General features: G+C 35.2%; 1 long non-coding RNA gene across 1 annotated transcript in view; it reads left to right on the top strand.

The window, feature by feature from the left end:
• Positions 1-16,467, top strand: part of LOC107313530 (uncharacterized) — a 49,228-nt gene extending 32,761 nt beyond the window's left edge. The window contains exon 3 of the long non-coding RNA XR_004307157.2: positions 16,353-16,467. This is a non-coding gene — a long non-coding RNA (uncharacterized LOC107313530). The remainder of the gene's footprint in view (positions 1-16,352) is intronic.
• The last annotated feature ends 223 nt before the right edge of the window (positions 16,468-16,690 follow it).

Raw genomic sequence — 16,690 nt, 5'->3', positions numbered from 1 at the left:
CCACTCTCTGGGCCTAATCCTCCAGCCAGTTATTTACCCAGAAAAAAGTGTACCTGTCCTAGACACAAGCTGCCAGCAGGCAGACACAAAGGCTTTGCTGAAGTCTAAGTAGACTACATCAACAGCCTTTCCATAATCCACCAGGTAAGTCACTCAGTCATAGAAAGAGATGAGGTTGGTCAAGCAGGACCTGTCCTTCATGCTTGCTTGGCCTGATCCATGCTGGTTTTCTTCCCCTTTGGCTCATCTTATGGCAAAGGGGGATGGCCTGTTCCTGTGCATCTGAGACTTCCTTGCTGAGGAATGCCCAGACATCCAGAACCCATAAGATTTTGTTCTCAAAATGACGAACAGTAATGACTGGATTTGATCAAACAATTAAGTCGCATTTCAGTATGTTTGAGAGTTATTGTGTGTTCCCTTTGCAAATTCTGCTTGGATGCATTCCAAAACCTCTGCATTTTGCTACTTTCAGTTTTTGTTTTTTATTCCAATATAGATTTCCCGCCCATAATCTTTCTCATACCACAGAGGATGACAGTAACACTGTCACTCTCCCAGCCAGTGTGTGGGCATAAATCCTTGATAAATTGCTTTGCCCTTGTTGGAAGCTCATGCTTAGTTCCCAACTGTCCAATGACTTTGTCAAGCATATAATAACAAGGATTTTAGTGATCTGGAACCTTCTATTTCCATTGCTGTTTTGTTGATCTTCTACAGAAGCCTTTGGGATTTGCTATGACAGAGTGCCTGAGAAAGGTTATATATGTCCAGTAAGAATAGTCAGTGATTCAAATAGTTATTGTAGATATATTATTTATGAAAATGAATTATCAATATTTATTCTATCTATATTTAACAGTATTAGACCTATATGCAGAGATTTTATATATTAAGATAGATGTGTTTTGTAATCTACAGCATTCAAAATCACTATTACGTTTCTCACAATACATAAGATACCTTAGAATTGTAAAACATTTTGTAGTTTGCATTAAAATCAGGAGATGTAGGTTGCTGGTGAAGCAAATTGTAAATTAAACCTTTAAAAATATTGATAGCTTACAAGTAGCAGTTATGTAGTCTGCCCTATAGACAACAAAGCAGAATTTCTGAGAGCAAAGGATCTGGATATTAGTATTCACAAATAAAAGAATTTAAATATTATCAAGAAAGCAGTTGTTGTACTGGAGTTCATACAGTAGGCAGTACCCCTCACAAAACACATGCAGTGATGTGTTCATACATGCAAAGATCTTAGTGGCTTGTGGTAGCAATTGTAGCAGTGGTAGCAATGGTAATGGGAGTTGGACTAGTTGATCTTGTAGGTCCTTTCCAATCTTGTGATTCTATGATTCTGTGATCCCTTTGCTCCACACAATATGCGAAGAGTAGCTGTGCAAAGGCAGGACACTGCCCTTCAAGACAGATCTGTGCAAAATGAATTCAATCATTGTCCATGACCATGGTGAGGAAAAACAGTAAACATAAATGTACTAGTGAGCCCGTAACTGAGGGTTGCATACCTGACCACTCTTTATGATTTTCCCTCCTCCACCCCTTGTTTTGTGGGCAGGAGACAGCCCAGGTAGCAGGACTGAAGAGGATCTGAAGCTTTTCCTCCATCTTCCTGCTTCTGGCTTGCAGCACCTTTTCTTTTTCAAGTGTAATTCAGCAAGGAGCAATTCCCTCTAAACTGCCATCAATATCTGAACTCTGTGGTCCCAAGGAGAAGAGTAGATCAACTTTGGAAGTTTTTGATTTGTTTTTGTTTTGTTTTGTTTTTTGTTTGTTTGTTTGTTTGTTTTGTTCTGTTTTATCAAATACTAGAAAGTCTTAGAAAATTTTAAGTTTGCTAAAATTAGTAGATGCATAAGCAAGTCCCATTAAGAACAGAGAAAGTCAGTAGTGTGGAGAGCCTCCACCACTTGACAGTCATTCTGGAGCTATCATTGGTCATTTCCTGCAGTAGAGAGATGGATTGCATGGCTTCTCAATGCCCCTTGCATTACTCCTTTTCTCATCTGCTTCTGTAGTGAAAATTCTTTTAGAAAAGGACTGATGAAAAATAAAGCTTCTGTTGGAAACATCTTGTGGATGAAATGGCACTAAGAAAAAATCCAGCGATGGAAGGTGATTAGCTAATTTAGAATATTATGTTTTAGGGTATTCATTGCTCCTCTCAGTATGTTCCTGTAAAGAACTTAACAAATATTAGGCTTTTTAATACATTTTTAAATTCTATTAAAATATTTCCATGTTAAATATGTATGTGGAGTGCACGAGGAATGCCATTAGAGTTCCCAAGAGTCGACACTGTCACTAAAAGTTATCCTTAAAATGAATTTTTCCATCTCTTCATTGATTTCCCATAGGTTTCCTAAAGGATGAATCATTTGCATCCTCAGGTAGGTTTTCATGGCCAAATTATGTGTTGGAATAATTCTGGTGAAGGGAATAAAATAACACTACTGGATAATCTGTTGTTACACAAATTGTAGGAGCATGTAAGATACCTGGTGGTCTGAGATATTCCCAAGTAGTTGATATTGCACTGATAAGATTTGTTTTGCACAGATAGCTGTATGGACGAACTGGAATAGGATTACTGAAAATAACTTATTTTCAAACTACATTTTTTTCCCATTTAAAATTATCCTGAAGCACTTTAAATCTGTAATGTAAAACTGTGTTGGAAATCCAGTGAAGTCTTCACGTTAGATACAATAACCATTTTTAGCCACATGAGTAGTAAATAACTGCAATTTTATTGCAAATTATTTAATTTTACACTTTAAAAATGTAGGTTGCAATTAATTTTTGTTTGACTTTAAGGTTTGTTCCAAAAGGAAATTGGGGATCATTTTTCATACCAGGGAAATAATGGATAAAAATCAACTAAAACTTTACCATCAGCTTTTATGAAACCAAATGTTACCCCTTGCCTTAAAGCTGAGATTTCACTGGATAACAGTAGGAACAAAATAAACCCTGCTAACATAAAATACATAAGTTTACTGTGGGCTACTAGTCCAATCACTTCAGTTCCCCAGTGTTTTGAACAGACATTCTCTGTAAAGGAGTAAGGAAACAGTTTCAAATACAGAATTTTAGAGCTTGTAACTTGAGAATTATCTCATAAAACAAAGCTGTTCTACAGCAGTAATATCCATAATATGCATGTGCAGGTAAAGCAAGGGTGAAATTTGACCGCAGCTTTCCTACTCTCTGTAGCCCTTCCACATTCTTCTTTTTTTTCCCACATTTTCCCACTGATTAGTCTGATCAGTCTGATCTCCTTTTTCCACCCTTGCCTTTGATTTGGTGCAAAAATTTCTGTGCATTCTTTTTCATTAAATGGAATTTATAAAAGAGAGGTAATTATTTGAGAGGAGAGCTTAAAAAGAATATGTGGTACACTCAGGAAATTGTTTATGTAAAGTAACATGCAGTATAAATAACTCTCAGTTGAATGTAATGCATATATCTTCTAATTCTCGATTCACTTCATAAACAATATTTTTTTGAGACAGATAAATTCTTGTCCAAGAAAGCTCACATCCCAAACTTTGCTTGTGGTCTCTATTAATAGAGTAACTTCACTGTCTTCTCAGTGCTTTGACTTTGCCAGAAAATATTGATCTGTAGCATGATCTGTCCAAGGGCAACAGCATCATTAATTGCTAAGTGATCTGCAAAACAATTAGAGACCTCCTGGCTGTTGTACAAATAGATGAATGGAGCTGTCTACCTAATCAGATACGGTTGTATCTATCTATGGACCCAATTGTGTTGTTCACAAATGTCTTCAACATCTGTCACTTTCCCACTTCTCTCAATAACATATGCCCTGCTTTGCTCAGCAGGGTTCCTATCAAAAGCCTCGGAGGGAACAGGGGGTTTCATGCAGTTTCCTAAGAAGATTTTTATCCTGTATCCACATTCTCAGATTTATTTAAGAGACAAGCAGGATTAATCTAAAGTTCATAAGCATACAAGAGGCTGTATTTCACATTTGCATTAGCAGCATGAAGGCAGAACAAATATATTAAAAATTAACACAAAGCCTGGATGCAGAGAATTTAATATTTAAGAAAATGAAAGGAACTGATGGCTTTCTAGGCTGTTATTCAGCACCCACTGCAGTGGAAGTCTGTCTTTAACCAGGGTCTCTGAGGGCCAAATGGTTAATGGTAAGAATAAGACTGTGTTTATCACTGACGTATTTCTGTGTGAAGGAAACCTATTAAGAAGGGAATACAGAGTTAGTGCTTAGTCTCCTTAAAGTTTGATTGTACAGATGTTGCATAAATATTCTCTGCTGAAAATGCTTGTATTGAGATCCAAGTGATTGTTGAGAAAAAATAAACAAACAAACAAACAGACAAAACAGACTGACACTGCAATGTGCTCTGTCAGTTAAACACCCATGAACTGAATTTGCGATGCAGCAGAGTGACTCGGGTAAGAAACATTCCTACTGACACACAAATGTTTTCCTAAATATTACTAGTGCATGTTTCCTGAGTATTTGAAGGGCTTAGTCCTGTTTTGGGAAGGGTTTGTGTTCTTCTCAACAAAACTGATATTTTTAGTAGTGTCTTGAAGAGTAAACACAAGCACTGCATTGATGCTGTTTGTGTATGTATATGATACTTAGCTTAGTGCTTCTAGATAATTCAGTGTTGAAAATTAGATGCTAAGGTCTGACTTCCTTCACATTCTTTGGTTATGTATGCTGGTGTTTTAAAGCTCTTTTATCTTTGTATCTGGCTGTGAGGTTTGTTACCAAATTTCTGCGTCACTATATCATTTTGTGTTGAATTTTAAGTTGCTTTTGGTTTGAATGGTACATAGACTTTAAGACAACTTTCCCCTTTATGAAGTATTGTTTATATTCTGTTTGGCACTGAGCAATGAGGAATATACCCACTCAGTAGCTCCCAGTATTCTCACTGATCTGTCTGGCTGTATTTTAGTCATTCGTGTTATAAAGGTTAGCATTTTTTCCCCCTTTTTCTAGTTATGGCTTCACTGCACATGGTACGAGAATCAGAAAATGTGCACAAGCAGGAGAGTGTGTACTTGAGAAGTGCACAAGTTGCTTCTTTGTATGTGATTTAGCTCCTGCCTCTTCTAAGGATTACCTAATCTCATAATATAGATGCAGGTCCACTGACTCTCCTTTCAGTCTTTCAGGAGGAAAAGGCATTGAGTGATTCCTGTAGGAAGTGATTGAGTGCAATCCCCATTACTCCATTTCTGGGGAGGACACTGGGAAAGACCCAAGAAGATATATCTAGTAGGTGGAAAGGTTGAAGGCAGAAAGTGATCCTTTTACAGCAATAAGAAAACAAAACATTATTTATGTTCCTCTAAGAAGCAGTTTCAAAAAATCTGTACTTTTTGTTAAAAAACTGCTATGTGGATCCTACCCTTGTTTTGTCTCTAAGCATCCGTAATCTACACATGGATACATAACATCCTGTTTTTACAGAAACAATCCCTGTTTGAGTGGAATGGTTTGGAGATGCTTTTCATCAGAGGTTATCTGGTGCAATAGAATAATAAACTAGCTTTCCACCTTGTACAGACAGCTGGTCAGATGCACTGTAGATCACATGTGAAAATGAAGCTGGTGGTCCTGTCCCTACTGCTGTGTTTTATAGCCCAGAAGAGTGGAAGCAAAACATGAAAAATACTTAGTTCTTGGCAACCTCCCAATTTAATTTTCATCTGTATATTCCTCTGCCCTCCATTCAAATAAAAGCAAACACAAATCATAATGCAGGTCATAAGAAAGGTAACAGAAAAGCAATAGCCTAAACAGTCACAGTCAAATTTTCTAACAGCACAGCACTGCAAAGGGTAGATGTTTATAGCAGGGAAGATTTGGTCTTTACTCCCACATCTCAGTTATGCGTTTCCTAGCGCTGCTCTCATATTATTGGCAATTGCATTTTGGAGCTACAACAGTGCTGTTTCACTTGCGTAAACAAAAAGCTTTCCTGGGAAAGTGGCATTATACTGCCTTAGTTACAGATAATATGATATTTTTTTCTGGATTTAAGAGTGGTGGATTTGGGGCTACAAATATATTATGCAATGAAAATAATTTTCTCTTACCCTTAAGAAAATGGTTTGATATTTTCTAAACAAACAAACAAACAAAAAACCTAATAAAAAACTTTAATACTTTCAGACAAAATCTTTTGTTTAATAACAAGAATACATAATTGAGATAGGTTCTCATAGTGCTGCATGGGGAGTTGTAGAACAGGGTCAATATACAGCCTGTATCTAATGCAAAACTCCATAAATATTCATCTTCCCTTTTCTCCAGCAAAAGCAACATGGACATCTGTCCCACCAATCAACAGCACCACTTCTCAATCCAGGAACACAAGAGTAGTATCTTTAATGCTATACAAAGTTGCATCTTGATGGATAAAATTGGCCTTTCCAGAAAAAAAAAAACAGAAAATTACATGTTTTTAGTTAAAGAGCCTACGTGCTTGTCCCAGGCTAGATTCTGCTGCCCTTGCTGATAATCAATAGCCATTTCCTATTTAAGTATGCTCACAGTATTCTGGTGGTCTGTCTGCAGGGTAAAATGATACTTACTCAGAAGCTGAGTTAAACTCACTAGTCATCATGCAGTCACACTAGTCATCAAGAGCAGCATCGGAAACTGTTTATGGCCATGAATCTCATACAGTTTTGGCTTCTGTGTAAGGTTTATAATGCATTTCTTGGATGCCATATTCTACATTATGTTTAAAAATAAAAATAATTTAAAAGCCTTTACTTCAAAACAGAGTGTCCTGTGCAGAAGTTCACCCGTGCCAAATAGCTAAAAGTCAAGTTCTTCAAACTGATTCTCTCCAAACTGGCCAGAAGCAGTAGTGCCCTATAAACGTTCAGTCCTTCCACTTTCAGTGTTTCTTGTAAGCATATTTAATCTGATAATGAATATGTAAGAGGAAAAGACAGTATATTTTAGCATTTGTTGCAGCATCAAGCTTTAGCAAAAAAGGCATAGTGGAGGCACAGTGAAGCAGTCTGTAATTCAGCTAATTCATCCATACATTGCAAAGCAACTGGGGGCTGAGTTGTGAGTTCTTCAGGTAAGTTCTTCTGTCATTTCCTGAGAGCAAATCCAGAATGGGTCCAATAGGATTGTTCTAAATTTATTTGTGTCACAAAGTTTCCAGAGTGCATGAGGCACCATGTGAAGGCAGATTTACATCCAGAAATGAGAGAGTATTTAAATTCTGTACACAAATCTAATCTTAAAACAGTGGCAGCTAATTTGGTAAGGGAATAGCAGTGTCTGGAAGTTCTGCACCATGAAATAGCACTAACATATTTATAGTCAGCATTCCCAGAATAAGACATAAAGCAGTGTCTTCACAGACAGGTAAGAAAGCCTATTCCTGTTTACAAGACTCTGGTAATGAACCATGAAGGAAAGTGTTTTGAGGCCATCTGTCATGTAGATCACTTTTTTTTTTTGGTAATTGAAATTGATTTAGTACATCATGGAAAACAAAGGTCTAACCATGTACCATAAGCCTTACCACAGTTGCTTGCTGTACAGAATGAGGAGTGCAGCAGTTTCATGCAGACATTAAGAAAAGGTGCACTCTGTGCATGTTCAAAAAGTGCAAATGAATCCCCTGCCCTGCATGGCACTAACTTAATTACCCAGTACAAATATGTCCTGGCTGACAACTTCAGTAAGTATTAATTTCTTTACAGATTTCACCATCTCCTGTGAATAGGTTTTTATTCTCTAGTACTTGCAAGGCTATGATGTACAGGTTTCATAGAAGTGAATTTCACCCAGATTAGTTTAACTCTGTGAAAAAGTTTTCTTTTTCCTCATTTCCAGTAATTACTCATCTGTTGATGATCACTATTTTTATTGAAAGCTTAACGTATCCAAATGTGATTATATCACATGTGAATTTGGTTTCATTTTCTACTACCATATAGCCATATAAGATATTTCCATTCTTTTGGGTAGAATGGAGGTTCTCCAACTCCTTGTAGAGCTCAGGAGATTATAATTGTGGCAGGGGAAGTATGTAATTGCCTGGGATATACAGTTAAATCACCCATCTGGTAAAGAAAGGATGATTTAGCTGGCAGTAAAGATAGAAATTTAATTGGACAAGTCCAGTGAAATGCAAGATTATTAGCAAGGCAACTGGGTATCATACTTGCCCACTGAAAGCTACAGGTAACCCTGAGCCACTCCCATGAGTGATGTTACACAACAGAGGAGAAATAAATATCTCCAAATGGTTCTCTCAGTCCAAATAAATTGCGTACAGTTTTAGACAGAAAGCTGTGGTCTTGAAATCCAATTGAATTGTTTTAGTTGCCTAATTTGAGAGAAAAACAAAAAATTGAAGGGTGATAAGAGCAATATATAAGTGGTATTGGAAGAGAACAGTAAAATGAACCCTGTAAGGGATAAGATTCTTTGAAGCTTTCATTGTTATGTTATTCTTCTGGACAAAGATTGATACTGCATTTTTTTTCCTCCTCAGCATATTCTTTTCTGTCCCTGGCTCTCTTGTGCTAATTTAGATGACCCCAACATGTACAATATTAAACACTGGGATTTCAGGGAGGCAAACCAAAGCATGCTTATTCCCATGGTGACGAGCACAGTGAATAATCCTTATAAGATGCAGAAAATGAAGTAATTACTATTTCTATTTTATTCATGGAAGTATTTACAGTGTAGAGCTTTATTCAGTTTCCCCAGTGCAAAAAGCTTTTGTATGCTCTTTCACTTTTGGGAAAGCAGAAGTTGGCTGTTGCAGGCTAGTACTATTATTCTTTCTATTGTTAGTAGAGTGCAGGAGTTTCGGGAAGACAGGCTTTAGCTTATATGGTTATAAAGGAAACAGAATGTGTAGAAGGACAGCTTCCATTTCTCATTTAGAATTCATAATTTCTTTCCTGGAAAAACATGGGCAATGCTTGCAGTTTACCTGTCAGCATCTGCCAGGAAAGAAGCTTCATTTTTGAGAAGTGGCCACAATTGCCTCAATCTTAAATTGAATAAGTCCTTCAGAACTTGTTCATTGGTTTGCTGATGGTAGTCCCAACTAGATTTTGGTTAAGCAGTGATGTGCTGGCAGATTAGAGAGTAACAGAAGACAGTGTATGGGAAGTTTATTTCCATTCCTCTCTATCAGTGAGTGTGTGTGACATCAGTAAACTTTAAGTCTGGACTAAACTATGTAGCATTGTCCCGATCTCATTAAGATGTAACGATATGGACATTTTTTGGGCCTTCATCCACTTTCCAGTGTTTAATCTCATCACTGGTATAAACCTGTTGGAATCTTTTGAGTCTCACTCCTTAAAAATATAGATAATATTGAGTTATCTAGTGAGGTCAGTGTGAAAAATAAACATTCATCAAAGGTTGTGCGTATTCTATTGAATGGTGAAAAATCAGTGTTATCAAAGTAGCTTAGGTACTAAATCAGTCTGTTAATTTAACATTTAGCATCCTGAATAGCAGTTAACAAGGGTACATGTAATTAACAAATATGTAAGTGCAAATACAGACATTTAACTAATTATTTTCAAGCCTGGCATGTATGTGGGTCTTAGCATTTCTTTTCCTCACATGACTTGTACTTCAGAAGAAAAAAACTTGATGCTTTTCTATGTAGAACAAACAAACGAACAAGAAAGAGAACAATCTGTGTTTCTTCAATCTTTATCTAGAAAACAGATGAAGAGTTTAAAACTAACTTCAAAATTATATCAAAATCTGCTTATATGCCAAGTTTCAGCCAAAAATACTTTTTACAGCCAAATTATCAAATCCTCTGAAAAAGTGTTTGTAATGAAGTTGCTGATGCAATCTTTATTATAGGGATATGAATGGCTGTAATGAAAGCTTCCGTTGAAGCTCTGGCAAGCCTACTGCTAAAAATTATTCTGAATTTATCTGGCATTCAGAAAATGCTTGAAGTGGCCAAAATGTTTACACCATCATTATCACTTTGACAATGTCTCTTTTATCCCAAAGGAAGTCAGTAATGAACAAATTCAAGCAATGTGTGAGATGTGCATATTTAGCATGTTAGGCATTCTCAGGCAGCATTGTTTCATGTGAGAAATCCCAGCCAATGTTTCAGCCACCAGCTTTGAAGCAGTGTATTTGAATCAAATGTTGCCTGTTGTGTCATTTGAAACTGTATTAGTTTTGTGCATTGTGATTTTTTTCTTATGATTTGCTTTTGGTTTATGATCAAGAGGCTCCTGAGTCCGAGCAAGAGGGCAAAATTCAGAGTGATATTATTTTGGAGTTCCAATTCTTTCCTTTGTTTTTTCATACCTTTTGTTTGTACAGTTTGGAAGATCATTGGCACATGTATTTCTTTTTTTTATTTTTTTATTTTTTTATTTTTAGAAAAGACATACAAAGTGTTCTTGATCTTGGACCAATAACAGACATGCTATTTTCCTGATTTTAGATTCCTGAAGCAGATTCAGGTAGATATCTGATGACAGGAATTCATGGTCAGTATTTGATACATCGTAATACAGAATATATTTTTGAACTGGTTCTCTTTTTTCTAGTAGTAAATTTTTAGATGATAAAATGGTACTTCTTCTGATGGCTTGACTGCATACAAGATTGCACAGATTCATCAAGTTTGGGTGCTAAACTGATTTTATTAAGCTCCCATGCAGAGAGCTATAAAGTGAATTAAGTTGGTCCTGTCTTGATGTACCTTAACTTCAGAAAGACTTAATTTACGCTAATCCAATATATTATTATTATTTAAAGATTTAAAGATTTAAAATTATATATGTGGCTGCACAGTAGTGTTTGAACTAATGTAATAAAATAAATTCTAACACAGTTTAAACAAGTTCACTGTGATATTGTTCAGTCTTCTGACTGTATTTACAAGGATTTTGATCCTGAGATAAGTAAAAAAAAATAGAATGCCCTTCAGAAAAACACAAGAAATTTCACGAACGGTGAATGATTTGAGAAACAGGAGTTTTGTACATAGAATTTTCATACAGCAAATGCCAAAATTTCTGGTGGAATTTTTTTGTATCATCTTGGAAATATCAGAAGAAAAAGTAGCATAACCTCATTTTAAAATTAATTTGAAATGAAATACAAGTGCTTCTCTTGAACGACAGGGCCAATGCTGTTGTGTGTCACATCACTGAAAAATATAGTTCTGAAGTTTTTAGAATTCTTCATCCGTCCCTTTTGGCTTTCAAAAAATAAAGTACAGAAAAGAAACCTGAGAATGAAACCAATATGTATTACTTTAGTTTGAATGCTTTAAATTGGATTTAATTTGAGGAGTCTTGCAACCAACTAAATATGATGATAATCTGGTTTTAAAAAACCTGTCCCTGTCATGCTCTATAGCCAGGCACATGTGACTCTACACCAGGAGGAAGGAGTCTCTTGAATATCTTCTGTTCTTCCTTGGATTCAAAGCAGAAGTCTTTTTGTTCCAAATCATTCTGAATTAGATGGAAATATATTTGAGGTTTGTCTTGCACAATTTCTCAATATTGAACAATAATAAAATAATTTTAAAAATAATAATAAAAAAAAATAAGTGGTTCTTAACAATGGTTCTTGGCAAAGGTACAGCTCATTGCAAGCTTAACTGGTAGTGGGTCCTTCTCAGTGTGAGATTTAATTTTCTTTTAGATAGCTAGCTGTGCTTGGTGTCATTACGTATAAACCATCTTGTCAGCACTTGGTTGCATGCTGAGATGTGAAAGGGCCCCACGGGAAGGAAGGAGAAAGCCACTTCTTAGCATGACATCATCTGTAGGACTCTGTGCAGTGCTTTCAAGGATGAGCTTATATATAATGGATATTAGATATGTCAGCACTTGAATCAAAGAAAATGAAGTACATTGGGAGAGGGGAAGAGGAAATACTGAGCAGTGTCATATTAACAAGCCCAAAGTACATACCGTTAATTGAAACACCTATGACACAACCCAGTCCTTAAAATATCTGAAACAAAACAACTTAAGTCTCCTTTCCATATATGCGTGTGTATATATGACATATGTATTTTTTGAGTGATTAGCTACAGTAGTGTGATTTCCATCAATTCAATGGAGAACTGCCTGAGATAACTGTAGGTCAAAGCAGGAACCACTTGAAGAACTGACAGTCTTATGAAATGATCTGGTTTTCAACTTTACTTACTCATATCTACTAAACAAGCCATGATTCTGATTCAGAAAAAGTTAATTTGGTACTCACAAAAATACATACATATACATACATATATATACATATACATACATATATATTACTGATGTGAAATGAAAATACCAAATAAAATAACTGGTGCCAAAAAGAGTCATGATGACAGAAGAGACTGAGTATTTAATTACTTTTTCAAACATAGAACACAAAGAAGAACTGACCTGTTTGGACAGTTCTGTTCTAGTCCTTGTATCTTCCTTAACTTGCATCTTCCCTAATTCAAATTCTCCATAATTTTTCAGTCTCAGCTCCTACCTGATGACCTCACTCCTCACTTACTGTGTTACATGAGTGCACTGAATGGGTTGATTTTTCAAGATAAATCTGGGGCCCATGAAAACTCAGAGAAGCTACGTGTTTAATTTCCCAGATCATGAGAGAGTTGTGACTTGATGGTTTTTTATTAACAAGCCGTATATGGTTCTAAAAGTTCTTTCTTTTGGAAACACTGTAGAACACTGAAGGACAGACACCCTGGAGGACAGCAGACATATCAGAAAATGCAATAGCTTGTTTAGAAATAAGTGCAGTTTACATTATCAAATCTCCAATAAATTTTTGTGACTTTCTTGCATGTAGTAACTAGATGACCTACATACATTTTACCTACATGTTTGTGTACTTAGTGGAGATAGCTAAAAGAGAATATTCTTCACTTTTTGAGGGCCACCTTCTCCAGACTAACTTATACGAATGCATTGCAAATAATCATAGACTTCTATCATTTAGTCTTGCCCAGATCAAATTTAAACTTCTCCTGGCACCCAAATTGTCACTCTTCTTGCCACTGCTAAGATTGAAAAAAAACATGTATCTAAACTATAGAAATACTTCTGCTTATGTAGATGCAGTATATAAACATATTTGGATAATGTACACACAAGTCCATGAAATTAACAGCTGGCAACCATGTGGAAGTCAGAATTGAATGAGTAATAAATGGAAGATCAGCACAGCCTATCTTTGATTAAAGACTACTGTGAGTGTTAGAGAACAGACACGTGTAAAAATGCTAGTGGAGGGTCAAAAGCTAATGCACCAATTAAAACAATCAACTCAGCCAAAACTTCAGGGTATGATAAATAATAAAAATGGTAGATCTCTTAGATGAAGATATGCATGAGAGAGTGCTGAGAAGGTGGCTAGTCAAGGGGAGTGAGATTGTCTCATTATCCTGTACTGGCAGATGGAAATCTATGAAGAAGTGTAGCCTAGGGCAGCTGAACATGTTCAGGTGGAAAAATCTCAACCACAAGGAACACTTAACAAGCAGCTTATGGCAGAATTGTAAACTGAGATATTTCTTAAAGAAAGAGGGTGTCTGCATGAAGTGAGGTGTGAAGACAAGATCGGGGTTCAGAGATGACAGTAAGAACAAGAGTTTCCTAGAAATTCAGGAAGAACTGTCTTAAGCTGGGAAGACATTAAAAAATATTGGCTAGAAGAGAGCTCAGAAGGTTTGACATTTTTTATTAGAATTCCCTTCTTCTAAAATGATTTCAGACTCCCAGAGAAATGTATCCTTAGAGGTTGCAAGCTTTTGTTGGCTCTGTCATGTTTAAATAGGAAGTCCTATTCAGTAAACAGCATTCATGTTACACAATTTACAAAAGGAATACTGAGTACTCTAGATAATCTATATACATTGCAGAAAGTTCTGTATTTTAACAAAAGTGATGATGATATCATTAAGAAGTCATAAATACACATTTTAGAAATTTTGTGCAAGTTAATTCAGAACCATGGTTATTTTAGAACATTTTCTCAGGGCCTAATTTCAACCACTTGGTTGTTGACTAATTTCCAAATTGCTTGTTCTTAAGACTGCTACATATATCATGAATGCTATTCGGTGATGTAAGTTCTCAGTTAAGTAATGCCGAATGGAATATTCTTCAAGAGGACAACTCGAACAAAAAGCCAGGCAATGTTTCTTCCATGTGTTTGTTTGATTGTTGTTTTTGTGTTTTGTTTTGTTGTTTGTTTGTTTTTTAAAATATATTTAGTGATATTACAAAACAAAACAAGTCTGGATCAGATAAGTTCCCCTACAGAAAAAGCTGAAAATAAAGTTCAAAGCTCATTTTATAAATATTTCACTTTTTTAACCTGGAGGGGGACACAATTATTAAGGAAAGGTTTGATGGATCAGAAATAACTTTGGTTTTTTGTTTCATCTTGTATTTCCCACCCACCCCCAACCCCCCCCCCTCCCCCACCCCCCCCCCCAAAAAAAAAAAGAAAAAAGAAAAAGAAAAAGAAAAAGAAAAAGAAAAAGAAAAAGAAAAAGAAAAAGAAAAAGAAAAAGAAAAAGAAAAAGAAAAAGAAAAAGAAAAAGAAAAAGAAAAAGAAAAAGAAAAAGAAAAAGAAAAAGGAAAAGGAAAAGAAAAAGAAAAAGAAAAAGAAAAAGAAAAAGAAAAAGAAAAAGAAAAAGAAAAAGAAAAAGAAAAAGAGAAAAAGAAAAAGAAAAAGAAAAAGAAAAAGAAAAAGAAAAAGAAAAAGAAAAAGAAAAAGAAAAAGAAAAAGAGAAAAAGAAAAAGAAAAAGAAAAAGAAAAAGAAAAAGAAAAAGAAAAAGAAAAAGAAAAAGAAAAAGAAAGAGCTTTTGACTGACCTGAAATGATATTTCTTTTAATTGTGGAATGTGCAGATAGTTACATAATTCAGGCTACTACCCAGATGGAATGACAAAGATCACAAGTTCTGACAGACAATATCTGGGTCATATCTAAAATCCACGTTAGGTTTCTGTCGTTTTCCTGGTTAATGTATATTGACAGTAAGAACACAGCTCAATGGCAATTGAAAACCTTGTAAACACTTAACATTGTTTAATTTGTTTTCTGTATTGGTATTCTAATAGGCTTTTTGTGGAAGAGAGGGAAAATTATTCTTTTTTTAGGCCTGAACTGGAAATGTTACACTGGTGAGAATGAATTGGAGTGTAGTACCTTATGACTTGAAACTCCAGAGTAATCGCATAGGGCCAATTCAGAAATATTTATTGAATATTGAATACATATATTCCATACACTTCAACATGCAAAAATTCTTGCAATACTTCACAGCTAACTAAGGACTATTCATAAACTATTAATACAGAATGCTGCACAAGTAAATGAAAATATTATGTACCTCTCAGAGAAGAAGTTGTTCTTTAAAACTGTATTCCTCCAAGATCCATTTAGATTTGCTGTCCCTTGAGTGAAAACTTTACATTTGAGAAAAATCCTTTACTAGAATTCATTTCACATTCCTTTGTGTAATTGTCTTAATAAAATGACAGTACTTTCTACAATAGTTTTTCTACAAATTGACTCAATTTTGACATTTTTCAAAATTAGTGGAATTGAATTGATTTTCCAAAAAGCATAACAAAAATGCTTCATATGGATGAAATATTTCACAAATTTTCCTCCTCTCATATGATTCACAGGTGTAATTTACGGCAAAATTGAGCCCTCAGAGAGCAGGTAGACATAAACCTAACTTTAGAAATGAAAGATGCATTCAACCAGCAAATGCTATAGCTCATTGTATTATCTGAAATATGTCACACAAGGTATTTCACTTAAATGATTCTTCTACTTCTGATAGACAGAAGCAGGGAGGTTGGCCTCAAATATTAATAATTCCATTATTCTTTATGCTGTCAGTCATTAGCTAACCTTCTATTATGTAAGGGGAGGTTAAATAGCACTGCTGAAACAGTATCTTCTCCCTTGTTAATAATAATGCTCACATAATTCTGTTCTGAATAATGGATTAACGATTTTCACCAGCAGCAGGTAGGCCAATGGGTAACTGCAGTTTAAAAAGCAGGTTAATAAAACTATATTTAGTGAGTAATAAAAACAGCTGAAATAGAGCTTAAGATGGATTCAGATGCCTTATTAGGCAAGGGATGTCAATAGTCAGTAGAAGAATTATAGACCTGTATCTTTGAGATTATAAACTTTATAAAAACTTGTTTAACATTTGATTTATCTAGAGAGTGGTGCAAGGACAAAGAAATAAGAATTTAATAGCACTCTTTATTTTCCTTTCTAACAGTATTCATCTTTGAAAGGAATATTACTGGCTTGCCAAATTAGAGAAGATATTGATATTATTGGAGGAGCAGCTTCCTGAGAGAGGATAATCCAGTGATACAGTAGATGATTGTTATGTAAGTGAAATTTTGAATTTACTTACACACATACATATTGAGGTATAATTGTAATAGCAATCAAGAATTCCACATCAAAGTTATTTCCTACTTGTCATGAGAAAACTGTTTCAAAAAGGATAAGATAAAAAGATAAACTGTTTCAGACAGTTTATTTTTTAGAAGAACAAAATTTGTGGAAAATGTTCTGCTTTCTGATGGAGGGGTTGGACATGGAAATAAG

The sequence above is a fragment of the Coturnix japonica genome, chromosome 4 (assembly GCF_054131305.1).
Source record: "Coturnix japonica strain WE chromosome 4, WE-NBRP24, whole genome shotgun sequence".
Lineage (NCBI taxonomy): Eukaryota > Metazoa > Chordata > Aves > Galliformes > Phasianidae > Coturnix > Coturnix japonica.
The sequence above is the reverse complement of the archived record's forward strand: the minus strand, read 5'-3'. Positions and strand labels throughout refer to the sequence as shown.